This window comes from Suricata suricatta, chromosome X, assembly GCF_006229205.1.
Source record: "Suricata suricatta isolate VVHF042 chromosome X, meerkat_22Aug2017_6uvM2_HiC, whole genome shotgun sequence".
NCBI lineage: Eukaryota > Metazoa > Chordata > Mammalia > Carnivora > Herpestidae > Suricata > Suricata suricatta.
Window position 1 is genome coordinate 3,963,903 of NC_043717.1, and position 4,808 is coordinate 3,968,710.

General features: G+C 50.6%; 1 pseudogene; it reads left to right on the forward strand.

Moving 5' to 3' along the window:
* The first annotated feature begins 4,190 nt into the window (after window positions 1-4,190).
* Window positions 4,191-4,807, forward strand: LOC115284303 (annotated as a pseudogene).
* The last annotated feature ends 1 nt before the right edge of the window (window position 4,808 follows it).

Consider the following 4,808-nt stretch of genomic DNA (forward strand, 5'->3'; position numbering starts at 1 on the left):
AAGTATATCGGCATTGTGACATTATCTCTAGGTATTGCAAAATTAAATAAATTCCCAACATTGCACACCACCTCGGAGGGCACACATTGCTGGTAGGAGAAAAAGGCACCCTTGAAAAATCCGTCCTCTGACACAACTCTGCAAATCATAACGTGTCTGACATCCTGGTTATGGGCCATGCGCTAACCTAAAATCAGCATAGACAATGTAAACTTTTCCAGACGGCATGAACTGCTGTTTTCCACATTTGTCAGATCAGGACCGTCATCGAATATTATTTGTTTGCAATAATAAACTCTTGTAAGAGATGGGGTTCCAGAGGAAGCCAAGAACACTTTATGCTGTCATCAGGTTTTATAAGAGTATTAAGCAATGGATGCCTGTCTTCATTGAATGATTTACTACCACTTTGGGGAACCTAGAAGACTGCCTGCTGCATAGTGTGGCTACTGAGTGCGTGCGTGCGTGCGTGCGTGAGTGCGTGCGTGCATGAGTGCGTGCGTGAGTGCGTGCGTGCGTACGTGACTGCGTGCGTGCGTGAGTGCGTGCATGAGTGCGTGCGTGCGTGAGTGCGTGCGTGCGTGAGTGCGTGCGTGAGTGCGTGCATGAGTGCGTGTGTGCGTGAGTGCGTGCGTGCGTGAGTGCGTGAGTGCATGCGTGCGTGCGTGACTGCGTGCGTGCGTGAGTGCGTGCATGAGTGCGTGCCTGAGTGCGTGCGTGAGTGCGTGCGTGCGTGAGTGCATGCGTGCGTGCGTGACTGCGTGCGTGCGTGCGTGCGTGAGTGCGTGCGTGGGTGAGTGCGTGCGTGCATGAGTGAGTGAATGGGCACCTGCCGTGTAACACGCTGCTCTGAGGCTCTGGGGTGAAAAGTGGACTCAGCTGGGGACAGGGTGCTCAGTTCTGACCCGGGGAGTCAGCCCTGCCTGTGAGCGTCAGCACCTGCAGATGGACATGCAACGGGCAGACGGGAGTTCTTAGAGACGCATACAGCTTGCGAGAGGGTGGCCGGAAACCATTAGAGAGACAGAGGACTTTGTTTTTTAATGTTCATTTATTTTAGAGAGAGAGAGAGCAAATGGAGTAAGGGCAAAGGGCGGAGGGCGGGTGGGACCGAGGATCCAAAGCAAACTCCAAGCTGACAGCAGAGAGCACGACCCAAGTCTCAAACTCACGAACAGCAAGTCCATGACCTGAGCCGAATTCGGACTCACTGAGCCACCCAAGAGCCCCCACAAAGGACATTTTTATTTAATCAGTGTGGGGGCAAGAAGCAAGAGTCACATACAGGGAAAGGATACGCATTTCGACATGGATAAAAATTGTCTGTGAACGCACCAAAGGAAAGCATAGAGGCACAAGATCAGGCCATTGTGTGATTTGACTCTATGCAAGTTCACGAAGCGTGGTCTCAAAATCCATTTGCAGGGGCGCCCAGGTAGCTCCGTTGGTTAAGCGGCCGACTTCCGCTCAGGTCATGGTCTCACGATTTGTGGGTTCAAGCCCTGTGTGGAGTCTGTGCTGACAGCTCAGAGCCTGGGGCTGCTTCCGATTCGGTGTCTCCTTCTCTCTGCCCCTCCCCTGCTCACTCTCTGTCTCTCTGTCTCTCTCCCAAAACTAAATAAAATATTAAAAAAAAAACCGAACTGCTGTATGTAACCCATATATTCCGGTGAATCCTTGAAGCTACGTGTGATGGTGAGTTTTTATTGCATTAAGAGCATGTCATAATTACTGATGCTGACCTCAAAAGAGTCGTGTTTCATCACAGACACTGAAGGAAGGTAAGAAAACAGATGCTTTCCTTTTCATGGACATCTTACATTTTTGGGCAAAGAATTCATGAGCCGCTTTGGGAAGATGGGAAAGAAAAGATCAGCGTGCCAGAGGTTAACAAAGTCAATGTAAATAACCGTGCATTCTAGACTCCTTCCTTGCAAATATTTTGAAGCCTTCCTGAAATGATTCTCTGGCACACACGCTTCCGGAAAAAAGACTGTGCATGTGTGTGTTCCTCGAATGAAGATGCCAAACAGCACATCTCTCTTGGAAAATGTGAGCTGATGGTTTTGTCCTTACGGGGGAAGGAAAAGCATTTGGACCATTTTCTCTGGGCGCCATAGCAACAGAAGGCAAATGATCAAGTACAGCCGCACTTCAAAGTGGGGGCCCGCCACGGAGTACCTTCAACACGGCTCCGCGCCGGCTCCTCACGGATGTCCGTGTGGATCCGGACACGGGGCTTTGGGTGACGGACCCCACAGGGCTGCCGTGCTGCGCTGAGCAAGGGTGCTGGGGAGAGAGAAGCGGGCCGTCCGGGCGCTCAGCTCACCGCATTCGTTTCTGCGGCTGCTCTGACAGATCTAACGGCTGAAAGTAACACAGACCGATGCATCTGAAATAGGTGTTAGAGGGACAAAATAAGTGTTGAGAGACAAGCGTGTCTTCCAGAAGCCCTAGGAAGGAAGGCGCCGCCTGGGCTCCCGCTGGGAGAGCCCCTGCATCCCTCCTCGGCTCAGACTCATGGGCGTCATTTTTCCCTCCGCTTGTCTTCTGACAAGGCCTTCTCTGACTCCCACCCCCTGCCCCCCATGACACGAGTGCCTGTGATTGGGGCACCAGGGTGGCTCAGTCCGTTCAGGCCATGATCTCGGGGTTCAGGAGTTCAATTCAGGTCATGATTTCGGGGTTCATGAGTTCGAGCCCCGCATCAGATCAGGCTCTGTGCTGATAACTCAGAGCCTGGTTCCTGCTTTAGATTCTGTCTGTCTGTCTCTCTCTCACTCACTCCCTCTCTCTTCCCCTCCCTCCTCTCTCAAAATTAAATAAATATAAAAAGATTTTTTTTTAAAAAGAAAGAATTCCTGTGATTATATGGACAAAGCACCGTATCCTCAGGTTCCAAGGTTTAGGGCATGGAGGTCTTTGGGGTGAAGGGAGGGGGGCATGCTTAACCTGTAAGTCTCATTATTCCACTGGGAACATTCAAAGAGTTCCTCAAGTGGATTTTTTTTTAAACGTTTATTTAAAACAACCAACGCACCTAAGTGAATATATGCCATTACAAAACAAATTGCTGTGGGCGCCTGGGGGGCTCAGTCGGTTGAGCGTCCGGCTTCGGCTCAGGTCACGATCTCACAGTCTGTGGGTTCAAGCCCCGCATCAGGCTCTATGCTGACAGCTCAGAGCCTGGAGCCTGCTTCGGATTCTGTGTGTCCCACTCTCTCTGCCCCTTGCCCACCCATGCTCTGTCTCTCTCTCTCTGCTTCAAAATTAAATAAACATTTCAAAAAATCCATCATAATGTGTCCACATTGAAGTGAGTTCTCTGATTTCCATTTGTTCAGACTTGCCCTCTGTTACATTTCAGTGAGATTGAGACACCCCAAACTGCCATCGATGTAAGAATATGCGAGACACCAGAACTAAAAATGCCATTTATGACTTTATCTTCTATTGTTTCCGTCCATTTGGGGCTGCTGTAGCATAAGGTCATAGCCTAGGAGGCTTATAAACAACAGACTGTTATTTTTCACAGTTTCGGAGGCTGGAAGTCCATGCTCAAGGCACCTGCAGATTTGGTGTCTGAGGAAAGCCTACGTCCTAGTTCTAGAAGGCCATCTTCGCACTGTGTCCTCATGTGGTGGGAGGTCTCCTTTGTAAGGACACTGATCCCCCTTGTGAGGACTGCACCCTCATGACCTGATCACCTTCCCCGTGGCCAACCTCCAAATACCATTCCATTAGGGGTTAGAATTTCAACATACGAATTTGGGAGGCAACAAACCTTCAGACTCTAGCGAACAATTATGAGAGGACAAAATGGAAGAACATCCAGTGCAGCTCGGGGCTCCACCTTGAAGGGGAAGTTGTCAGGACGACGTGTTCCTTGAGGGCACCTTAAACACCTCCGGAGGGCCCCCGGGTGCGGATGTGTTCTACCAAAGGCAAGGGTGATGTCACCTCGTGTGGGTGGTCCTGTTGGAGGAGATCTCTCTATGAGCGGCAAGAAGGGAAGGGCGAGAGTGTGTCCACCAGGGCAGTGAGGAACCACCCCTTCCTGGGAAAGCCAACAACAGGCAGAGTCTTGGGCTGCCGTGCTGCAAGGTCGCAGTGTGGACACTGAACGGGTCTGTGAACAAGAGAAAGCAGTGCAGACTCAGAAGCTGGTCTGGGGAAGCAGCTCTCGTGGAAGCAGCTAGCGCGAGGCTGGGGAGCGCTGAGCGGCGTGTCGTGCCCTGTGCTGCCCAGACTAGCGAACAGTACAGTCAGGATGGCTAAAGGTGATCCCAAGAAACCAAAGGGCAAGATGTCTGCGTATGCCTTCTTTGTGCAGACATGCAGAGAGGAACATCAGAAGAAAAACCCAGAGGTCCCTGGCAATTTTGCAGAATTTTCCAAGAAGTGCTCTGAGAGGTAGAAGGCAATGTCTGGGAAAGAGAAGTCTAAATTTGATGAAATGGCAAAGGCAGATAAAGTGCGCTATGATCGAGAAGTGAAGGATTATGGACCAGCTAAGGGAGGCAAGAAGAAGAAGGACCCTAATGCTCCCAAAAGGCCACCGTCTGGATTCTTCCTGTTCTGTTCAGAATTCCGCCCCAAGATCAACTCTACCAACCCTGGTATCTCCAAAGGAGATGTGGCAAAGAAGCTGGGTGAGATGTGGAATAACTTAAGTGACAGTGAAAAGCAGCCTTACAACAACAAGGCGGCGAAGCTGAAGGAGAAGTATGAGAAGGATGTCGCGTACTGTAAGTCTAAAGGAAAGTTTGATGGCGCCAAGGGTCCTGCAAAAGTTGCCCGGAAAAAGG